The sequence below is a fragment of the Lissotriton helveticus genome, chromosome 9 (genome assembly GCF_964261635.1).
Source record: "Lissotriton helveticus chromosome 9, aLisHel1.1, whole genome shotgun sequence".
NCBI lineage: Eukaryota > Metazoa > Chordata > Amphibia > Caudata > Salamandridae > Lissotriton > Lissotriton helveticus.
The window spans coordinates 1,155,290,115-1,155,315,388 of NC_136070.1; the positions used below are offsets into that span (position 1 = coordinate 1,155,290,115).

At 43.2% G+C, this 25,274-nt stretch overlaps 1 protein-coding gene across 2 annotated transcripts in view; it reads right to left on the reverse strand.

The window, feature by feature from the left end:
• CACNA1D (calcium voltage-gated channel subunit alpha1 D) overlaps positions 1-25,274 on the reverse strand; it is a 1,365,963-nt gene that overhangs the window by 1,145,086 nt on the left and 195,603 nt on the right. The gene's annotated exons all lie outside the window — the stretch shown is intronic.

Here is a 25,274-nt window from a genome sequence, read left to right on the forward strand (position 1 = left end):
TGACACCAGTTTTATCACGTTAGCCCAAACGTACCTGATTAGTTTAGAAACTTGAGTGAAATATTAATTGTAGACTTCTTATATGTTAGGAGTTTAATGGAAAACTGGCTTTTCTTGGGCCTAGGTAAGGGCTGGCAATAGTTAGGTTTAGAAGAGATGATCTAGGTCAGCCAGAACACTGACAGTCTCTGCCACAAAGTTGTTTGAAAACATGTAGGTAGACTGTTTTCTTTCAACTATTTTAATAGCCCCAGACAATGGGACATCTTTGGAGATGAATCATCATGAAGCATTGCCAAAGCAATGTTTGTGTCCTTTCGAACGCATTTCACAGTTGTCCGACCAACAAAGATGTATTTAATGCATAGTATATCTGAAGCGAAAGCCCCACGATTAAAATATGCATTCAAGTACTGATATTTTTAGCTATAAGGAGAGAAAGGGATGGATATCCAACACGACTTTCATGTTTATAGACATCAACTGAAATTCAGCAGAGTGACTTTACAAGCAATAGCAAAGGCTCATAGTGTGATGACGTTAGCCACATTGCAGAAAAATAAGAAGAGAGACAGAACCAGATTCATAATAAAATTAAAAGAGGAATAAGGAATTTGTTTTTTTGTTCTGTGTAAAGCGGTTTCCAAATCCAGCACTGGAATTGATCCATTAACTTTAGATAAATCTGGATCTAGCCTGTTAAAGTTCGAAATTATGCTTCACTGTCATATGTTTTCAACGTTTCATTACTCTTCACATGCCTTGCACATATCTATACTCATTACTGATCCTATACGAAACATTTAAAGATTACATATGGATTACAAAAAAGATGGAAAATATCAATAACACACTGTTTCCAGCTATGAAACTCAGTTACATTATAAACAAGTGGTTATTAACCTTTTTACTTCTGTGCACACTATGACTTTGGTGGACTTTGACGGCGTTGCCCCCGTCGAGCCGTGCCGGGCGACCTTCTTAGAGGATGCCTCCTCCGCTGACGGCTTCGGCACTGTCGAATCAACAGTTTTCTTCGACTTCTGTGGACCGGAGGTCGACGGAGTCGATGAGGTAGCAGGCTTTGGTGTTTTTGTTGGAACGACCGCCATTTTAGGTGCACTCGAATCCGTTAGTTTCGGTTTCGTTTTCGGGTCGGCCATTTTAGGCGTAGTCGATACCGATGGTTTCAGTTTCGGTTTCGATACGGGCTGCGTAGCAAGTATGTCCGTGGCCGGGCCTGAAGGCGGGGCCGTGGCTTGCGGTGCAGGGTCTTGGGTAAGGCCGAGTGGCGATCCCGTGACCCGAGCCTGATCGGCGTAACTTTCGGGGCATAGCTCCTCCCCTGAGCTATCTTCCGCGGCCCCATAAACTTCTTCGACGTCCCCTACCTCGTCGACGTATTCAAGGCCTTGATCTACGACTCCGTCGTCGTCTTCCGGATCTGCCTCGACCTCCGTCGCGGGCGGGGAGATTTCAAGATGATGGCTTAGGCCCTCTTCTTCCTGGTCGCCGAAGATGTTATCTGGAGCCGGGGCCGCTTGTCTGGCCTCAAGGCGCACCGCGCGCCGAAGCTTGAGCGTCTTCTTCGACCTGAATCTGGAGCAGGCCATGCAGTTGTCCTCGTTATGGTCTGGCGAGAGGCATTTGTTACAGACCGGGTGCACGTCGATATGTGGGTATTTGGACCCACAGACAGGACAGTATTTAAACGGGCTCCGCTCCATGTTGAAAAGTTGCGGTCGTGTTGCGATGAGAAGGCCTCGATGTCCGAAGAGTGATACGACTCCGCAGATTCCGGCTCAAAGAGACGGAAGAACTCGAGACCGTACGCAAACAATACCGACGTAATGAAACGAAGGCCTTTTGGCCTTAAAGAAGCTAGTTTTTCTCGGTTCCGACAGAGAGACGTCGAGACCGCATCCGAACCCAATGGCGGAAAAAAACAATCTGGGGATGGAGCCGATGCCCATGCGCACTGTAGTCCAGGGGAGGAGCCACCTATCTCAGGATACTTCAAAGACTCTTCCAGGACAACAATGTGCGATCATCCGGACCCAACACTAGGCGGCGATCTAATGCAAAAGATATGAATTTAGCAGCCCACATGCCTCGAACACATGTGCATGGCATCTTGTCCGGTTTCTTAGAAACAAACAATCTACTTCATCCATCCCAATCCGGATTCCGTCCTAATCTAAGTAAGGAAACGGCTTTGTTGGAGGTCTCGGAGGTCATTCGGGAGACTTTGGATGTCGGTGGCAAGGTCATGCTGGTCATGTTAGATCTGTCGGCGGCCTTTGACACCGTCCCCCATGAGGCGCTCCTCGCCAGGCTTCATGACATCGGCCTTAGGGGGACGGTGCTTAAATGGTTCACATCTTTTCTGGAGGGCCGCCACCAGACGATCTGGGTCTCCCAGAGCTCCGCTGAGATGCCGCCACTGGGAGTCGGAGTTCCACAGGGGTCTGTGTTGAGCCCGACGTTGTTTAACATTTTCATGTCCCCTCTGGCGGCCTTGGTGGAGGCTTATGGGGCCCAGATCGTCTCATACGCAGACGACACGCAACTTCTCTTCACATGCGGAAAAGATCTAGCATTTGATGGAGAGAGCATCCGGGGGTGCTTGGGAATGGTCTTCGACTGGTTCCAGCGGAATAGTCTGAAGGCCAACTCCAGCAAGTCGGAGGTTTTATTCTTCGGCTGTGCCACTGACCCCGAGTGGCAGGAATGGTGGCCGTCGGATATGTGTCCTCCTGCACAGTCATCACTGGTCGCCAAGAACCTGGGAGTTAAGCTGGACAATAAGCTTTTGTTGAGAGCGCATGTCCTTGGTCTGGCTGGCACCTGTTTTGGCATCTTGAAGATGCTCCGCAAGTTTTTACCACTGCTATCTGTGGAACACAGGCGGATTACTGTGCAAGCTCTTATCGGATCCAGGTTGGATTATGCGAATGCCCTCTTTTTAGGTCTCCTGGATTATTTGGTCCAGCGCCTGCAGGTGGTGCAGAACTCTGCTGCTCGCGCCATTTTTAGCCTTCACAGGCGAGCACGAGTTTCTGGGCTGCTGCAGATGCTTCACTGGCTGCCCATCCGGAAACGGATCATATTTAAATCTTTGACGCTGATGCATAAAGCACTTTTTGGCTCAGGCGCTAGGTATTTGCAACGGAGGCTGTCCTTTTACCGTCCAGCCCGCTCACTCCGGTCAGAATCTCTTTTCATGGCCGTGGTTCCGCGTGTGAGAAAGGCCCGCACTGGGGGTCGCTCTTTTAGCTTTAAGGCCCCTCAGCTTTGGAATTCGCTTCCGATGGTTTTACGTAGCACCTCTAATTTGCTTCAGTTCAGGAAGAGCCTAAAGACCTGGCTTTTTAACCTCTAGGCCTTTTGTTTTCTCCCTTTTTCTTTGCTGTGTGGTCTGTTATTTGTCTGTTGTGTTATTTACACTGAGCTGCATGTGGAAAGCGCCGGGACACTCTTTTAGAGTAGCCGTGCGCTATATAAACACAATATAACATAACATAACATAACATAACAAAGGTTCATGCAAATTTAAAATCATTCCTTTAATGGGGTGTGTAAGTTGAACGGATTCCCGTTATGCAGTGTATTGTATTGTAATTGCATTTATATGCTGCTTCACACCTCTGACGAGATACTAATGTGCATTAGCATGCAGGTAGTTTTCTACACTACAATCAATCAATCAATCAGGGTACTTGTAAAGCGCGCTACTTACCAGTGAGGGTCTCAAGACGCTGACGGGAGGGGGTGCAGCTACTGCTCGAAGAGCCAGGTCTTGAGGAGTCTTCTGAAGTCGAGTAGGTCTTGGGTCTGCCGTAGGTGGGTAGGGAGGGTGTTCCAGGTCTTGGCGGAGAGGTAGGAGAAGGACCTGCCGCCGGAGGTTGTTAGTTGGATGCGGGGGACAGCGGCGAGGGCGAGGCTGGCAGAGCGGAGCTGGCGGGTGGGGGTGTAAAAGCTGTGTCTGCTGTTCAGGTAGGCTGGTCCTGCGTTGTGGAGTGCTTTGTGTGCGTGGGTGAGGAGCTTGAAGGTGATCCTCTTGTCGACGGGAAGCCAGTGTAGGTCTCTCAGGTGGGAGGTGATGTGGCTGCGGCGGGGACGTTGACGATCAGTCGGGCGGGGGCGTTTTGGATGCCTTGTAGTCGTCGTAGGTGTTTGGCTGGGATTCCTGCGTAGAGTGCGTTGCCGTAGTCCAGTCTGCTGCTGACGAGGGCCTGTGTCACCGTTCTTCTTGTTTCGGTCGGAATCCACTTGTAGATCCTGCGGAGCATGCAGAGGGTGTTGTAGCAGGAGGAGGAGACGGCGTTGACCTGTTTAGACATGGAGAGGGAGGAGTCGAGGATGAATCCTAGGTTGCGTGCATGGTCGGTGGGTATCGTTGCTGTTCTCAGTGTGGTTGGCCACCAGGAGTCGTCCCAGGCTTTGAGGGTGGGTCCGAGGATGAGTACCTCCGTCTTGTCCAAGTTCAGCTTCAGACGGCTGTTCCTCATCTAGTCGGCGACGGCCTTCATTCCCTCGTGGAGGTTGGTTTTGGCGGTGTGCGGGTCCTTGGTGAGGGAGAGGAAGAGCTGGGTGTCGTCGGCGTAGGAGATGATGTTGAGGTCGTGTTGGCGGACCACTTGTGCGGGGGGGCCATGTAGACGTTGAACAGCGTCGGACTGAGGGATGAGCCCTAGGGGACGCCGCAGATGATGTCGGTGGCCTCAGATTGGAAGGGCGGGAGGCGGACGCTCTGGGTTTGCCAGAGAGGAAGGATGTGGTCCAGTCAAGGGCCTTGTCTTCGATTCCGGCTTCTAGGAGGCATGTCTTTAGAGCGTGAGGGCAGAGGACTGCTTTGTTAGAAAATGGTTACATTTCAATGTGGCCGATGTGGGACATAGTATAATGTCAGTAATGAGTAACCAGTGTGGTGCTCTTATCTTGTCTTATATTGTTACACCAATGTGTGTACTGGCAAGAAGAGGAATGTGAGATAAAGCACATACAATTTACATTCATTGGGATCCACCCAGAAGTGATCAATAATTTAAAATTATTTTTAATTAGTTTCTAATTGTTAATTATTTAATTGAGTGTTAAGTTAATAGTTTAATGCTGATTTATCTAGGTCATATTTTAGTTGCAGGTTAATGGGATTGTAGGGGAAGATGATGGGAAGTTAAATGAAATGAAATGTAATATAAATTAATGCTATTTTTCAATTAATTATTATTTGATTACTAATGATTGTTTAACTGTTGTGTTGTTTTATTTATTTTCATATATTTTTTAGTTTTTATATGTTTATTGCAAATTTATTTTTGAATGCAGTGCTATTTCTTTAGGTGAGTTGGTTAGGAAAAAAATATGTAGTATTTTTTATATTAATATATGCAATTTATACATTGGTAATTCATTATATATCATTTATTTTTACATGTATTAATTAGTTAAAAATGTTTAATTAAATTTGTTTGCACAATGATATTTGTTCCTAAAATTATATTTGTTTTATTATGTATTCATTGAAATGTAACAAACCAGTACTGATTTCATTTTTCCTAAATTAATAGGACTGCTCATATATGTAATGCTTTTGAAGTCAAACACTTTCCCTACTGTTGCTTGGACTGGAGTAGGAGTAGTATATTAAAAATGATGTGTGTGTATATAAATATATATATATATATAAAATATGTGTATGTATATATATATATATATATATATATATATATATATATATATATATATATATATATATATACATATATATATATATATATATTTAAAAGAACCTTTCCTTTAATGCATCGATAAAGAAAACAGAACGGACTCCACTGGAATATGTGCTTCAGTTCTTTTTTATTTGGTGCTAGTTGCCGCCACAACGCGTTTCGGGCTACATGGAGCCCTTGATCACATGACGTGCTCGACATTTTTTTCTGTTTTTAAAAGTGACACCGTGCAAAGTGAGTAATGAAACTCGAAAACAGACTTGCATGGAGTTTTCGGAATTCAACATTGCAATCATCATGGCGTTTAGTACACATTTGTAAATGTTCCATTGCTGTATCCTATGCAATAATGTTATTCATAAATATTCATAAAATTCCCTTTTTATAAATATAATAAAAACAGATTTTAAAAGCGAATACACATATTGTCAACGTAATTTGCTAGGACTGCTTCATATACTAACTGCTTAAATGCAAATTGGACCATATAATTATGAATATTTGTGAGTCTTTGTATAATATTCAAAGAACTAAAACAATACCTGTATAAATACACATTCTTAAAATCTCACCAGATAAAAATTTCATCATATCGTAATGTTCTTGTTTATTTTAGTTCTTACTCAAAATTCGATCTCAAAATTAAGCAGATTTGCCTATGTGTTCCCTTTATTTGCAAATTCAGAACTATTTTAGGGCCCAAAACATTTTTCCTGTATTTGGGTACCAAGGTACAGTACATGATATGTGCAAATTGAGCTTACAAAAAGTGCATAAAGTGCAAACGAATAAATACATTTTATTTATAATTAACCATAAAGTGTCACTGCGCCTAGTGCAATATTCATTTTAACAGTATACCATGAGCCCATGGAACTACTGATAAAAACAGATTAATTTACGGGGGGTAAAAAAGACAGACCAAAAATTACTTCATGTATTTACAAATTTCTATATTTTACAATTAAGTTATTATCACAGCCATGTATATAGATCCTTAGTTGTATTTAAGCCGTGCGGACTCTTGCTGTCTAGCTCCAATATATATTTTGTCTCCAGTCTCCTGAGTACTGCGTCTCTAGTTCCTCCTCGTCTCAACGGAGGAACATTGTCAATTACAAAATACTTCAACTGATTCAAATTTTTATTGTGTATTTCATTGAAGTGTCGGGCTACCGGATAGGAGCTATCGTTGGTAATCGCCCGTAAATGTTGCAGTACCCTCTTATGGACTTGGAGACGGGTGCTACCAATATATCTTAGTCTGCAAGTACATTTGAGTACATAAACTGCGAATTCAGATTTGCAAGTTAGCAGTTTGTTGATAGTCCTGGGCTTGTCATTAAATAGTATATGGAATGAGGTTTTATTCTCTCCATATTTACATGCTTTGCAGGTTGTGCACCGCACAAAGCCTTTACGGTTCGCAAGCCAGTTGGTGTTAACAGAAACTTCAGGGCTACTACTAACTAAGTGGTCACTAGTACTGCATGCTTTTCGGTAAGTAATAACAGGGGAAGCTGGCAATTTGTCCCCTATTATTGGGTCACTCCTTACCAGGTGCCAGTTCTTTTTGATTATTTTCACTAGGCTATTCCTTTGTTTGTTGTACGTCAGGATAAGCTTAGGACTGATAGACAAGTTATCTTTTATTGCAGACTGTTTTATTTTACTACGTGAAGGTTTAAATAGCAAATCCTTCCTAGACATAGTTGTGGTGCGTGCAATAGCTTGATCTATGATCTTATGCCCATAGCCTCTTGCAAGATATCTCAATTTACATTCTTGTTGTGCTTCTTTTAAATCTTCCTCCTTGCTACACAACCTACGAATGCGCAACATTTCACCATACGGTATACTTTGTATTGTATGTTGCGGATGGAAACTACTTGAATGTAAAATTGTGTTGTCTGCCGTAGGTTTGCGATGTATTCGTGTGTGCAGTCTCTTCCCATGGGATGTATGACGTTACAACGCATACTTTTACCACGCCTACCATTACCACGCATTTTTTACAACGCAGGATCCATGACAACGCATACCATTACCACGCATGTATTTACAACGCATATACCTTTACAACGCATACAATTACAACGTAAGTATTGGTAAGTATATAATATTTTTTAATATTTAATTTAATTAAAATTAATATAATGTAATTTAATTTAATTTAATTAATTTAATTTAATTAATTTAATTTAATTTAATTTAATGTAATTTAATTAATTTAATTTAATCAATTTAATTTAATGTAATTTAAATTTAAACCCAAAACTGACCTTGAACCCAAAAAATACCCCTTTTACCCAAAAACTCAAAACTGACCCTGAATCCTAAAAATACCCCTTTACCCAAAAACCCAAAACTGACCCTGAACCCTAAAAATACCCTTTTACCCAAAAACCCAAAACTGTCCCTGAACCCTAAAAATACCCCTTTACCCAAAAACCCAAAACTGACCCTGAACCCTAAAAATACCCATTTACCCAAAAACCCAAAACTGACCCTGAACCCTAAAAATACCCCTTTACCCAAAAACCCAAAACTGACCCTGAACCCTAAAAATACCCCTTTACCCAAAAACTAAAAACTGACCCTGAACCCTAAAAATACCCCTTTACCCAAAAACTGAAAACTGACCCTGAACCCTAAAAATACCCCTTTACCCAAAAACTGAAAACTGACCCTGAACCCTAAAAATACCCCTTTACCCAAAAACTGAAAACTGACCCTGAACCCTAAAAATACCCCTTTACCCAAAAACTGAAAACTGACCCTAATCCCTAAAAATAACCCTTTACCCAAAAACTGAAAACTGACCCTGAACCCTAAAAATACCCCTTTACCCAAAAACCCAAAACTGACCCTGAACCCAAAAAATACCCCTTTACCCAAAAACTAAAAACTGACCCTGAACCCAAAAAATACCCCTTTACAAAAAAAACCAAATAATATTTTTAATAAAATAATATACTTACCAATACTTACGTTGTAATTGTATGCGTTGTAAAAGTACCTGCGTTGTAAATACATGCGTGGTAATGGTATGCGTTGTCATGGATCCTGCGTTGTAAAAAATACGTGGTAATGGTAGGTCGTGGTAAAAGTTGCGTTGTAAAGGTTGTATACCCTTCCCATGCACATATACTTCTACATCCAGAAAACATATACTTTTTGCACTTATGTCAAATGTAAGTTGCAAATTTAAATCATTGTTGTTAAGTTCACAGATAAAATTCTCAGCACTTGTTGTGTCTCCCCGCCATATTAAAAACAGGTCATCAATAAAGCGAACCCACATAATCACATTTTCTGTCCAATATTTGCTATGTTGTATTTTAACAACCTTCTCCTCCCACCACCCCGTATGGAGACAGGCGTAGCTGGGCGAAAAACTTGCGCCCATCGCTCCGCCTCTCTCCTGGTTGTATATCTGCTGTTGGAACATGTAGAAGTTGTATATATATATATATATATATGAAAAAACAGACCCCTCTGTGAAGAAAGCCAGTGGACACAACAGGGAGCTTTCGGGAACGCTTTAATGACAGCTTTTGCATGGCATGATGCATTTCGGCGTGTTGCCTTCTTCGGATGCCGTAAGCTTTGACCGGGAACACTCCTCCTCACACCCTTGATATTCTCAGGTCCTCCCAATTAGTGGAGGTCAGCTGGCTCCACCTGCTGAACAATTTCAGCTGCAGTTCAAAGTTGTTGGACTGCAGTTCCCATCATGCAGTAGACTGGTAAGTACCGTATGTGGAGCCAAAGTTCGATCTTGTGGTCAAGGCTGTAAATCCTAGCAAGGAGTGGGAGTGTTGTAAACATGGAGAACTCCCGTAAATGAAAGTCCAAGTGTTTCCTCGGGTCCCCAACGTTCCAGCCCCATCTCCAAAGTCCGACCGGGCCATGAAACTAGGATACCGTGATCCTGCTTCCCTCGTGAAGTCACGAGCTGTTCCTGACAGTGGCCACTTGCCTGATCTGACTCTGAGGCGGTCCTGCAAAATCCGATTCCTCGGGTAATTCACAACAAGTCGCCAACATTCGCAGGACACTTAGTAGAACGGGTCCTCTTCACGTGCTGCTGGCGGGCACGTCAACTATGAAAATATGTATATATATATGTATATATATATATATATATATATATATATATATATATATATATATATATATATATATATTTTGACACACTTCTGGGAGTCCAGAAAAGACGGGTCGCACACGCCAAAAGGAGTCGCTTCGTCAAGTTTCTTTTTATTTATATTTTTTCATTATATTTACATCAGTTACTCTGGCAAAACAAACAAGACCGACGCGTTTCGCAGCAGCCGCTGCTTGATCACGGCATCTAACAAACATTTTTTTCTACATGATTTAAACAGGTTTGAACAGGACGATTGCATCATTTCCTGTAGTTTTTTAATATATATATTTAGAATTCTACAACGACTCCCACGTCTTCCAGGTCAGTCCAATTGCACCTTCCCTCATATATCAGAACAACAACAGCGTAGCCACTGATCCAGTGCTTGGTAACTTTTACTGTTTTTATTGCATCATAGCGACACCTCCCATAGAAAAGCCAAGCCAAGAGTATATAGCACCACGATATGCAGGGGAGAGGCAGTGTATGAGATTTGCTGGTTTTTTCAAGTGGCCTCTGAAGAAAGAGAATGACTCTCTGAAATGCGTCAGGCCAGGGACTGAATTCGGGATGGGAAGTTGCCTGCTTGTTTATCAAAGGTTTGCTGATCTACCTGCAGCGGTGTGTGGCCTCAAGCCTCTGGGCACTTGGTGGAATATGTAATTCAGCGGTTCCAGGCCACAGAGAGAAAGCAACACCCCAAAAAAATATTGGAAGAGTCCATGAGAGGGAAAACCTCCCTTATTGTTTGGCGCAGCAGGGATGCTCACTAAAGTAGGCAGAGTCTCATCCGAGGCTCAATGGAGGGCTTCTTAATTTGTCCTGGATTTACTTGAAAAACCGGAACCCACCGGAGGGCTTAAAGGTACGAATTGACTGCATATCCCAGCATGCATTTCTAATGACTAACAATATCGTAGCACACCGGATGCCAATTAAAGCAATCATGTTAAGTAGCAAGCAGGGAGAGGCAGTGTGCGAGATTTGCTGTTTTTTCCAAGTGGCCTCTGAAGAAAGAGATTGACTCTCTGAAACGCGTCAGGGCAGGGACTGAATTCGGGATGTAAAGTCGCCTGCCTGCTAAAGGTTTGCTGATCTACCTGCACTGGTGTGCGTCCTCAAGCCTCTGGGCACTTGGTGGAATATGTACATATAGTTGTGATCAAGGCCGATGGACGGCCGAAACGCGTCATGGCGACTAGCTTTGGTGGCAAAATAAATAACTGAACTAGCACAAAACTGGGTCCGCGCTCGTTTTTAGGTCTCGCCTGTCGATGCGCATGCGCATCGAGCAAGCGAGACTATAGGGGCTCATCGACTCTTTATCTAACTTGCAAGGAATCGTGGCGATTCCTTGCAGTGCCCGTGACTTTTAAGCTCAATGCGCATGTGCATTGAGCTTAAAAGCGCGTGCACAGCCGCCCGCATTCCTCCGACACCTTTGAAGTGAAGCTTAGCTTCACTTCAAAGGCCCGGCTTCTTCACACCCACATGCCGCTCTGCCCCGCTCCGCCCCCTCCCCTGAGTCATCCTGCCTGCCCAGACTTCTCCTCCCCCCTACTTACATCCCGCTTTCACTTGTTTTTTTTTTTAAATGATTGTGCTCGGGCATCACGCTGCCTACCGCGATGCCCGCTATCATGGGTTTTATTTTCATTAATTTGCTCCTGCTCCACGCTGCCTAGCTAGCACTGTGCCCAGTTTCCTTTTTTTTTTGTAAATCTTTCCTGCCTCTCGCGTCCTTTTGCCGCTTTGCCTTTTCCTTCCAACTCAGTAGTTACTTTCTACCCGCTGATGCTTAGTCAGCCTATTTCCTTTTCTAGCCTCTTATTACGACCTGCCTCTTTAATTACCTGCATGCCTCTCTGATTACCCTCTTCCGCTGCCCGCCTCCTCTTCCTCACTGGTGCCATTGTATCCGCCCCCCCTGTCCCCCCTGCTATCCTGTTCTCTCCTCTCCTTCTCTCTCTACAGATCGCACCTTAATCCTTAATGACGCTCCCTCTTTGCCTCCACCACCCTCCCGTGTCCTCATTATCACTCATCATCCCAACTCGCCAAGCTTTCCAGTTCACAATCAGTCATCACCACATCTCACAAAGGTTTTCAAGTTCACTATCAATCATTATCACTTCTCCCCAGGTTTTCCATTTTCATTTCCACAATCAATCACTTATTCGAGCCCACTTTAAGCATTATTTTTGAATTATTGTGCACAGGCGCACCGCTTTGTGTTAGCATGTCACCCTGTTTTATATTTACAACACGGGCGGATCGCTTTAGATATGGTCACGCCCCCTGCTTTTATGTTTTAAAAAACAATAGCTTTAAGTCTCGCAAATGCAACAGGTTTTGCATTTGCCCGAGCTTGAGCTATTGCATCTGACTGGGGGAGAAGGGTGATAAATGAAGAAAAAGTCGCGTTTTATGATTCGGATAAAGGGTATTTTATTTGTATGTTTTCCACGTTCAACTACATCCCAGCACCCCAAGAGAAAGCATTACAGCAAACAAATGTGCTTGTATTTGTAAACAAGAAGAACGTGCAAGGATAGGTAAGTGCACAGGGGCAAAATACAGGGAATAATGTAAACGTTTCTCAACTTTGTCATGTAGACAATTCCCCTTTGGTGAAGCTGGAGTAGACTTGTTTTTTGTTGGCTGAGCTAGTGCCGCTTTTACAGTGTGGGTTGCATCTGCTTTTATGAAGCTTAATTTGTGGCGGGATAGGTGCCGGGGCTCAGATTATGTGGCAGCTTTTATTGAAATATGTTTCTTTTAGCCTGCCTAAGAAACAGCACAGAAATCATATTATTCAGGAGGACATGTTGTTTAGAGGGAAAAAGCTGAGACTTTTAGCACTCGTGTTTATTTCACTTTGACGGGAGATACAGACGCTTTCACCATTTCTGGCCAAAAAGAGTTTCTCAGGCGGCCTTTGGAATCCGTGCGTGTCCTTTCCAGGCCATAAAAGCCTTTTTTACCCGCATAGAAGCCTCATCATATGTGCCCAGCCAGCTGCAGTCACTTGTCGTTTATTGACTGTGTGTTAATGTACATAAAAACGTTAGACAATAAACACTTGCTTGAAAGCAACTTATCACCCAATGCACGTGCATGCATCTCCCTGTCGCCACCCCAGTCTCCACTGCCCTCTCTTCCCTCCGCCCCCCACAGTCGTCTGCTCGCCTTCTCTACACCAGGTCCCATCACCCCTGCAGAGCACCCTCGTCTCCCCTCCCTCGCCCCCGCCTGTTGCACCATGCCTGCAAACGCTGTGCAGCTCCACGCATGGACCATGGAGTGTAACAACAGCATGTTTGTTGTGCGGATTATTTTTTTCTTCAATGCCTGCTCAGCGACCATTTGCCTCTTCAAAGGCTCCGCTCCCCGCCCCCCGCCTGCACCACTCTCCTACTCCCCCTCCCACCTTCCACGGCCGCCCTTTCCGGCCCCCAGTTTCCCCACATCACTTTTCACCATGGACTCTATTTAAAGAGCTGGGCGCCCGCTTTATTTTACAGCATGTTACGCGATTTTCAATAGTTAAGTCAAACAAATACAAGACGTATTGCATTGCAAATGTTTGTTACATTTGCTAATGCTTGCTCCCTCTATTTGGCTACAGCTGTTGCCTCCTCCTCCTTCCTGAACGGAAGAATAGAGGCTTTCACACTTCACCTAATACCGAGGACACACAGAAACCTCAGTGATGTCGGTGTGCTCGTCTTTGCTCCAAGGCTGTTTTAAAACGTCCACCCCCTACAACATTGTGCGCATTGGGTTTGAGAGAAGCAGAGGTTATATCATTTTTTTCTAATATCTGCGTGCAAATCCTCGGCGCAGATGTCCAGTTGTGTGTCTAACACACGACCTAACATTGTATTTTTCATAGGACACCTAGCCCTTTGCATAGAGTGGGCATAGATATGTAAGGGCACCTGTGTGACTGGCACATATTTTAGGCACAAAAGTTATTTACAATAGTTTAAGCTATTGCTATTATAAATTACAAGAACTTTTATTTCAATATTAATTATTTAAAAAAATTAAAAGCCATTTGTATTTATTAGATGAATACATCTAAGTCACGTACATACAAAACATGTTGCATTACAAATGCTATAGGTGTCACAGTTGAAAAAGTTTAAAGTATTGGCATTGTAAATGACAAAGCTATTAATTTGGCTATTTTCAATACCAACACATTAAAAAAGAAATTGTCATTTACAAAACCAATCGCTCCAACTTTTCTAATGCGAGACCTATTGCATTTCCAATGCTTGTTTCAGGTAGGAATCGTGCAACGAGGAACTGTAATTTATATGTATATATATATAAACACTGACACATATATATTATATATAGTATTAAAACATTTAGTGGAATCTATTTACTGTACTTTATATTTATTTCATATTTTAAAATATTTAACATTTACTTCTTTAAACTGTATATATATATATATATATATATATATATATATTAGAAATACAATATTTTCTATGTTTTTAGATGATAATATCGTAGACAAGTCTTTTTTTACAAATTTTTTGTCATTTCCATTATAAGTATAGGAACACAATTTTGTGGTAAACTATATTTTTACCACAAAATTTGTTGTCAACAATATTGTTTATCACGATATTGTGTCATTGATCCTCTGTTCAGACCCGTGTTTGGGAATGTCAGCACCTGTTAATTATTATGCTTGAAGAGGGAAATTAGTGCCCATTATTGTTAGACGGGAGTGAGTATCTGTTCTAATATTACTGTTGTAAAGACAACAGTGTTGTGATATGTACCTTTTAAAGTCATATAAGGCTTCAGTATGTGCATGTGTATGTTTGTTTGTATGTGTACGTGTAACCAAAGGATGGTCTATCATTGTTGTGGGTGTTTGGTGTGTCGTTGTATGAACGTGGTTGTTCTTGTGTTACTCGTTTTGTTATCCATTGTTAAAGGAGGGATTTTTCATATTTGTCTCCTTGACTTCTTGCCTTAGCCTGTGCATGATACGTAGTATGCAGTAAGGGTTCTGTGTATATATGATGCATTTAGTGTTCCATATCAGCATGGTCCAAGGTAGTCATTTGAAGACTATAGATGTGCACTGTGTCACCAATTCTGTATAGGGCATGTGTTATAATGAAGATTATTGTGTTATAATGAAGAGTAGAGGGGATAAACAACCTTTACATTGAAGTTGCCTGTCTTCGGTCATTTACTTTATGTAGGTTATGGCTCAATGGATATGTGTGTGGAATATTCACAATCTGCTGAGGGAGAACAAAGCCTTGTGTTTTCTTGGGAGACACCCAAGCACTGTAGGGTCCATATGTAAATCTAGCACATCACAGCCCTGTGAGAGGGAGGAATTCTTTCAACCTTTCTGTTTTCTCACGAGGCACCTTAGTTGCTGGGTGTTTTCTGTGCACGACCCTTGCAATTGGAAGCTCCTACTACTTCCACTTATATTTTGCAGCTTAGCTTCATGAGTCTTCAGGTGATAATGCGCTACATAAATAAGATAGAAATCGAAATAGGCACGTGTGCGGAACAGGTCAGTGCCTTCCCAGCAAAGTGTTAAAGGGGCTATTCGTTCATGTTGCCATACCATGTTGCAATATAAATAAATAGTAAGGTAAACCATTGTATTCAAGGCTTACTGACATAATTTTGGATTCCAGAGTGAGTACGAAACCATCTACTTTGTCTGACTACATTTGGTGGGTTTGCTATGTGAAGAAGAAACCTTCATGTTTTGGGGAAGTCAACAGCTAGTTTTGTGAACAATGCAGCTCTGTGTGCCATTTTCTTTTTGTTGGCCAAATATTTCTTTTCAGTGAGGAGATAGTGGATGCCTGGCCACTAGCGTCCTGGCAGGTATGTCCACCTCTGCCATATCCAGTTGGTGGGAGGGGCATCTCTGCCCCAAACATACAAGCAATAACCATTCCAGCAAGCTACAAAACACATTGCTTTTACATTAGCTTGTAAAGCGTGCATGCTTCTTGCAAGTCACACTGCTTCGAGGGCTCACAGCTTTGGCAGTGCTTCTCTATGAACACAACACAACTAATGAAGGTACTTATTCAAGCAGGCCACAGTGTACCTCAAGGGCACCGTAGAACCTGTGGGGACACCTAGCAGCATCTACAGGCCAACAAGGCTGCGGGCTTTATTGCGAGTCTGCCGGTCCATGAACTTCCAGGCTCACAGCGGAGCAGTGGTGGCGGTCTTCTGACCGCCTCATTTCGACCAGGATGGTAGGGCCACCCTGGGACTATCACAACCGCCAGGGATCAAAGATATCTGATGGCGGCGGTATTGAGGCCGCAATATTGCTTAAATAAATAAATATGCTTGGCAGGGCAGCTGCTGCCCCCCAAGCTAATGAAGCTTTTCCACAACGCCACACTTTTTATGGCGGTGCAACCGCCATGAAATGTGTGGCGGTGAGGAAACAATGGGGGCCCTGTATGGAAGCCCCTTCTGCCTCATGCCATGTGGATGCACACAGGGGGGCACATGCTGTGCCCCCCATTGTGCACGTACACCAGTACCTGCAAGGTATGGACTGCAGCAGTCCATACCATGCAGGTATTGCCTTTGATGTTCCCATTGCTGTGCCTAGTAAGGAGGGCATTAGACTCCTAGTACTGGAAGGTAGACTTGAATGATCAGGAAAGCAGAACTTGAGTAGAAAGATGGTCTGATGAGAGGACCATGTGGCATCAGCAAGAAATCACCTTCTTTTGATATCACAAATTCAAAGTAATTTAGATTTGCCCTTAATTTGAGGGAACACAAATCCTCAAAGTGCTTCATTTTGACTTTTGGAACTGCCTCCTCACAGTTCCATACGGTCTTTGAAACTGATGTCACTGTAAATGTATTATTTTTGATGGTGGAACATCGTTTACTACTATTTGTTAGCATCTAGAAAGGGAAGTCGTATTCTAAGGAAACCTGACAGATTGCATAGTTTTATCTGAAGTGGGTAAAGCTGTGAAGTTCTGAAACTACACATTTTATCAAGGTGGACAACGATTTCTAAATTCACTCATCTTTAGCCATTTAAAGTTTAGCTTGCCCAGTAATGCCCAAGTGATATTTTTTCACTTGGATTTCAGGAATGGCTGGACATCCAGATTTCAAGAATCTATACCTTCAAACTGTGGAAAGAACAATTTCCCTGATTTCACTCAGGACTGCCATGAGCTCTGAGTAGCAGTGGATAGAAGCAGCTGCACACTAGGGAGTCCCTGTCACTGACAGTTCTGCCGTTGGTGGGCTGGATTTCAGTGGCAAGGAAATGCAGTGTGCAAATGCCGTGCAACATCTGTCGGCCAACTCCCACTCATTGCATTAGGCATCAAGAGGAAAGGTTTAGTGCTACTGCCAAGAACATTAGAGGGTCTGATTACGACCCCGGCGGTCTGAGTATCGCCATCGCTCTCTAGCGGTCAGACTACCTGCATACCTGCAGTCACAGCACTGGATTATGATGCAGGCAGGAAAACTGCATCCAGACTGCTACCTCTGCCAAGATCTGAGTTCCTGCGGTGGTGGGGACAGCAGATGTCAATGGTGGTGGTACCATCATCTACAACGCCATGTGTATTATGACCTGCCTGTCCGACGACCTTTGCATGGCGGGGACACTGCCATTAAATGGTTGCAAAAAAGCAAGTAAAGGGCCACAAAAACGAGCCCTAGGGCAAATAAGCCCATGTCATGCAGCTTGTGGCTGGAACCCAAGTTGTGCCCCCATGCCACCCACATCGGTGCGAGCACTGTTTCTCATGCACGTCATGGCGCATGGCAACAGTGTGCCCAACATGTTGGGGGTGCAGCAGTGCCACCGGCATTGCCTCCAGGCTCTCTCCATGAGTCAAAGCATTCCACCACTTTGACTGCTCTGTCCGCAACACCACCATCCCTGCGGTAATATTGTAACGCAGAGGTCGGGATGCAGTCGGCTTGGCGGCATTCTCCTGACTGCCTCCGCTGACAGCTGTTGGTGCAACTGCCAAATTCATAATCAGCCCCAAAACTTTGTGATTTGTCAATCTTTTAAAGGTTAAAAAGACTCAAAACTTTGAATTAGAACACTAGGTCATTGCGCATGGCTAATTTTTATATAGTAGCAAATGGTAAGAACATAATATTATTTCAAGCTGCTTGTAAAATTAAAAGTACAACATTACTCAGAAAACTATTTTTAGGTTAATATTTAGGTTATTGTGATGTGGCTCTCTTGGGAGGAACACAGCATTCCATTAACAGGAAATATATTTTTATTTGTGGGCTGCATGTTTAAATTATGAATTTTGATTTTCTTGTAAACTACCTCTTTTGAGTGACTTTGAGAATGCACCTGCCACAGTGTTAAAAGCTTCATCTAATAATTGGAAGACTCAGTCATAAATTGTCACCATTTGCACAGATTGAATGCTCGCCCAAGATCTTCTGGCCCATGGATACGGTACCACAGTAATTTACAAATTGATCTTTAATACTGCAATACAGATACTGATTTAAGAACAACCTTGAGTGGACCCAATACTTTTTCTTTCCACTAAATATATTAAAAATGAGACCCTTTTAGACCCAATATTGAGGCCATTTGCTTGAACCGTTCTAAAGTAAATTAAATGAACGATTTTGGTGAGCTATACAGAACAGAAAGAGGGTCGTCCATCTGAACAAATTAAATCTATGAAGTGTGAAAATCTTCTATCTCCCAGTTTTAAGGGAGGCTGGTGTACTTTCCCATAACAATTTGCACTGCCTGACCAGTGCATAAACTACACATTGAGCAGTTCATCAGTCAAATGATAATGTAATCAAAGGGGCAAAATTCTAGCATGGCAAACAGTATAATTCAGAAATGCTCTGACGGTCGAAACGTGTCGGCACAAACCCAATTCACAGTTTTTTTTGCACGTGACTCAGAGGATTTCTACAGAAAGATAGAAAGTGGAAATTACATATAATGTTTAGCAAACAAAAGCTAGTCTAAACAGTTAAAGAGTGTTGTGAATCACTCTAAGCACATTTTTTCTTTGGACCACTCAGTTAAAGACTATCGAGGGTAATTCGAGTTCAAGCTATCCCGATAAAACAACAAAATTGAGTAGGACATACAGAATCTAAGAATTCTTAAGAATAACAATGTTTCATTTATGTTTTGCACTGGTTTTTTGATGTTTTTGATATTTGTATAACTCTCCCGAAAAATGATTGTATAGGACAGTCTTTATCAATCTAGCAAGAAACAATGCAGAATGTTTTATACAATTGGTTTTTTAACACTTTTGAGAATATGAAGTAAAGTACAGTCTTGAAGAGGAATAAATTGTAGTATCTATGTGATGTGTTGATCACTACTACATAAGTATAGAGATGTAGTCTATGTCTATCTACCACAGGTGTGAAATTGATACAAGTATTATGTTCATTTATAGAACATTGGTGTAGGTAATGAATTTAATCCTAGGCTTTTCAAGTTGTATGTAAATTCATGGTCACAGAGGTACTTTTGCATGTATACTGCAAGGTTGTACTGGCACTCTAGCAGTTTGTATCTATATGGCGAAGAAGGGGTTACAATAATATTTACAAGAATTATTATATGTGCACAAGGACATTAGTGTTGGATATTTCAACCCGATATAGGAATAAATATTTCCCGAAGGGTGTTTTAAGGAGCAAATGCATTTTTTCAAGTTAAAAATCAAGCATCTTTTGTAGAAGTTTGTAACGTTGGAGAAGCCTGTCTGTACTGAATTTAGTAGAGACATGAGGCATGAGGAGGTCCTCATCCTCGGACCCATCCCCCTGCCTGGGATGACTCCTGGTGGCCGACCACACTGGGAACAGCACCAACACCCACCGACCATGCACACAATCTAGGATTCATCCTCGACTCCTCCCTCTCCATGTCTAAGCAGGTCAACGCCGTCTCCTCCTCCTGCTACAACACCCTCCGCATGCTCTGCAGGATCTACAGGTGGATCCCGACCAAAACAAGAAAAACGGTGACACAGGCCCTTGTCAGCAGCAGACTGGACTGCGGCAACGCACTCTACGCAGGAATCCCAGCCAAACACCTACGACGACAACAACGCATCCAAAACGCCTCCGTCTGACTGATCGTGAACGTCCCTCGCCGTAGCCACTTCACTCCCCACCTGAGAGACCTACACTGGCTCCCCGTCGAGAAGAGGATCACCTTCAAGCTCCTCACCCACGCACACAAAGCACTCTACAACACTGGACCAGCCTACCTGAACAGCAGACTCAGCTTCCACACCCCCACCCGCCAGCTCCGCTCCGCCAGTCTCGCCCTCGCCGCTGTCCCTCGCATCCAACGAACGACCTCTGGTGGCAGATCCTTCTCCTACCTCGCCGCCAAGACCTGGAACACCCCCCCCTACCCGAATACGGCAGACCAAAGACCTACTCGCCTTCAGAAGACTCCTCAAGACCTGGCTCTTCGAGCAGTAGCAGCACCCCCCTCTCCCCTCAGCGCCTTGGGACCCTCACGGGTAAGTAGCGTGCTTTACAAGTACTCTGATTGATTGATTGATTGAAGGCTTGAGCCAGCAGATATTATTAAAATGAATGTCTTTTGAATTAAGAGATTTGTTGGATAAATTTAAGGTAATATGGGCAGTCGTTCTTGAGCTTTACTTGTACTGGTATTTTAGAAACTACGATGATCCCTTTAATGTAACTGAATTTATTTACATTTCGGGACCAGTATGCTTAAATGCGTTGTTTGTAATACGGTATTAATATATTATATATTTTAGGATGATACGTTAAAATACTGTTGACTTTGGGTGTGGAAGGGAGTTTTTTGTTGTGTATAGTTTTGTTTCTAATTTATATTTTTTGTAGATATATATATCTTTTATAGATCATCATTATATGAATTAAAACATCAACTATATTAAAAGCATCTTTTGTAGAGAAATTGTTTTTTTATCACAAGGAGTAAAAATAAAGAACAAAAAAACAGAGGTTCTGAGAAGGTCATAATACATTGAATAAATAAACATATAAGAAATACACACAAGAAGAGAGAGGGGAAAAAAAGAAGTACTATATTTTGCTAATATTCAAAACAATAGCAGTCCTGCTTTAGTCTAATTTAGCATAGGCCTCCAAATTCGATAAAACTTCTTTCCAGAGCGGTCACCTCTACTTTTGGCTATAGACATCTTCCTTTCAAAGAGCTGCCTTAGTATTGCCCACCATTCATACTCTCTGGGTGGGAGTTTGGATATCCATGCGCGGGCAATGCAAAGTCTTGCTGTTGCTATAATGATCGATATCAAAGATGCAATTTTCTCTTTGTAGAGAAAATTGCATTCTTGTTTACAAAGAGCTGATCACTGACCCTGGACTGAGTGAATGTACCCTTGCGTTTAAGCAGTAGAATAAAGTACAAAGGGTTGCATTGTATGAGTATATCAGTCATACACTGATCGCAGACGCATTTCAATGGCCCACAATGATATGGCTGTGCTGTGTTTTCAATGTTCACGGCTGTCAGTGCCAATAAACCTTGGGCAGGCATGAATGATTATTCCAGCCTATATCCTGTGCTATAACTTGACCTACTTTTGTGTCAGTTCATGCTTGCCTCCCTAGTGACCTGAAGGTAAACGATTAAAACAACGTTGGTGCTGCTTCTGTTGTGACTTGAGTTCAGATTCTTAACCCCTTGACTGTCATTATGTTGTATATGTATATGCCACAAAAAGGTTTTGTAAGGATGCTTTACTGCATGTATACCCATGACACTGTTGTTTTTTGCTTCCTTGCTGTTCAGGCGCTCTTTTTTAAATTCCTTTTGGCCCTTGAGGGGGAACAATCTCCTGTTTTTGGTCAGATTGCTGGCAGGGACTTTGCCTGTGCCCAATACTTTGTCAGCAGCTGCAAACTCCCGAATATAGGGGCCCAGTGCTCACTTCTGGTTACCTCAATGAAGTGCATGTGATGTCACATGTGGTAGGGATTCCCTAAAACCTACCATGTACTACTCAAGATGAGGTTTGGGGCAGGGCTGAAGGAGCAGCTAGGGGCATATGTCACATCCCCTAGCTGTCTCCTGAATATGAGAACTGACCCGATCCACTTTTTCTTGAGGGGGAGGGACGTAGGAAAGATTATGCGAGGAACATCCCTGCCCCTAACACTCTCTTGCCTAGCCACTCTCTCATCCCACCAAAGGAATAAATAAACTGGAAAATGAGAATATCAGGGGAGGGACTACGATTGTCCTCAGCCCACCTCCAAACTCTGACTTCCTGATTTGATTTCACACAATTCTTTCGTCTCACATTGCTTTTCTGTACAAAGGAGCTTTGTCAGAGGTAGGAGTGATGAGTCTGCGCCCTAGCAGGGATCAATCACTGTTCGGATTTTTTTAGCCTAAGAAAAGTTTCACATTGTTTGACTTCTTATTAGAGTGAAGACACATAGCTCTGTGTTTGAACAAGGAACCACCAGGGCCGGACTGGCCGTAGCGGGCATCGGGCAATCCCCGGAGCGCCGCACGGGTGGGGGCCAGTTTTGGGCCACAGGGGGCCGATTTTGTTACAGGGCCTTTTTTGCAGCAGCCCTGTACCAAAATCGGCCGAAAACCGGCCCTGGCTGTCATGTTCCGCGGTGTTCACGGTTCCCGGGCTGTCGCAGGGAGCAAGGAAACTACAGTTCCCGGCATGCCTCGCGTATGTCACGTATGACGCCGAGTGCGCGCGCATGCCAGGAAATAAAGGAGCGGAACCAACGGCTGTGAAACGCCGATAATTCCGTGGATACAGGGATGTGTTTTGGAGCTCCGGACCATTGGTAGTATCCGACTTGTTTTCCCAAGTCCAACCGAACCGTGAGTAAAGGGCTTACAGGTGGCGGTGTGAGGCGTTGGTTCTATCGATCCCAACAGCACACCGGCCGGCTGTCTCAGAAAAAGGAAGCTTCACTCGGCTGAGTGCAACTAAGTTTCCAATCCTTGTTTGTTGGTCCAGAACCGTGTTTGGCATTTCAAGGGCAGTCGGAGCTACAGAGACCTTGCGCAGCTTCATTGCCAAACACAACTCTAAGTGTATATATGTGTGTATATATCTCGTTCAAAATAAAAGCGATGGGACTCACTTGCACATGAACACTGAGCCTCGCTATTTATTTACCCTGAAGGAGTAAAACATTGACTCCTTTATGAAGTAAGGCACATTAAGTAATTCTGCAAAGTAGTGTGACGACAACACTGCATTCTGTTCTAAAGGAGCCTTTCTCTTGGTGAATTCCGGGGAGGTTCCGCATGAAGCAGAATTTATTGTTCTCTTGTTTTCGTTTCTGCAGGAGACAGGAGGGGTCTTGAGAGAGGGACTTGTGGTTTACCCATACAAGTAGATATGAAGCAATATTCAGGGTATGTGTAGGGTACTTGCTGTTATACAACTGTTATTCATGTTCCCTTTCACCCGTATACGTTATACAGTGTATGTTTTGTCTTGCAGCTGGGTACAAGTCCTCTTACCTCCTCCACATCAGTGTCTCCGCTAGGATTAAAGCCTTGTGTATTTTCCTTTACAGGTATTACTCACACATAGTGGGATGTTCTTTGGTTAGTGAAGGTCACTGTAGAATACCCTTTATAGAGTGAGGGAGATAGGGTGTTCTAATCTTTTGTTATTTGTCATTACAGATCTCCCTCCCAGCTGTCCCCTTCCTTTCCCGCGCCCCGTTGAATTATTTCGATTGTTCGTGTCAATGCATATTGAACATTGAGGTAGTTTGGTAGGGCCGGGTATTGGACTCTCAACACAGCCCCGAGGAAGCCTAAAGCCGAATCTGACACTGGCAAAGAGCTCGGCGGCACCCCCAACTCCGAGGGGGGGGGAGGGGGGTGGGGGGTGGGAGGGGGGCGAGCACTTTGCCAGGGCCGGTTTTCGTTCCCAGGCCGGCCCTGGGAACCACATCCTATATGGAATTGTCCTTAGGCTCAGAAAAATGCAAGCAGTGTCTCGATCCTTTGTGGGGCTCAGGCACAATAATATACCCCAGCAATGAGCAAATGCTTTTTAGGATTTTTTTTAATCTAAGAAAATATTCAAACAGCATCTATGGTGGGGTGCAGACACATACAGCGCTATCCGAGGAAGGAGCCAGATTGAGTGTGTATTTCTTAGCGTAAGAAAGTTCCAAACAGAGGCTGACTTACTACTAGTGCATTGACACTCAGCTACTTCCCTCAAAGCTCTTCTCTCTCTATGAAAAGCATTGGGAGAAGAAGGACCAGTGTGCCTCTGCTTTAGCAAGGAGTCAAACGTGATTTGGATTTTCTCTTAGGCTTAGAAAGAAAAAAATCAGAGGAGCATAAAACTTATTTATGTGCCATGTACACATCATTCTGTACCCAAGCAAAGAGACACACAAATTCTATTTTTTTCTCTAGGCTATTTTTAGCTAAGGAAAATTTGAAACAGCATCTGGCAGTTTTCTTGGGCACAGACACACAACTCTGCCAAATTAGGGTGAGGGAAGCCCGGCACCCAATGAAAGAAACCTTAGGAGACATAGATGTTGAAAATATATGGTTGTGGTATGTTTCTATGAGGCCCAACAGTGATACCCGTGACCAAATGACATGTGCTGTAATCCGACATTTCACTTTCAGGTGATTTGTAAATTTTTGAATGCAATGCAACCAGTTTTTCATCTTTAGGTACCATGAATCCATAAAATATCCATACAACTGTTGTACCCCCAAACTCAGGAGACCAAGGGGAATTCAGGTGTGTGTGTTAGGCTTTGGCAGGGACAAATGCTTTTGTGAAGGGGATAGGAGAGATTTACCATGTTTAGGAAAAAGTGCCTTAAAAGGAATTTAATGTCATGCTCAGCGCGTTCTCTTGGTCCACTGATCAGGGCAAGAGAGGGATGGCTTATATAAGTCGATTCCTGAGATTTATAGAATTAGGCAATATATTGATTTTACACTTTTCATGTAGTTCTGTTTTTATTATCTGTTGTGCACACCGGAAACCCATAAAATTGTACACCCCAAAATATTGCTTCGACAACTCGCCCACAGGTTGAGGAGCCACAGATGATGAGGCAATGTGTCCCCAAGATAAGGCACCCCTCAACATATTAGAGATCATAAATGCAAATGCATGGAGTCCATATAATGAAGGTTCTCAGAACTGGACATTACAGAAGAATAATCAAACAAGGAAAGTACTAAGTCACAGGTGAGCAGAAAACCCAATAGAGAAATGGATAGCATCCTTAGTAACATAAGAGAGACTTCAGGCTCACACCCAACATCAGGGGCTTATGTACAGTTCTCTTTCAAATTATTA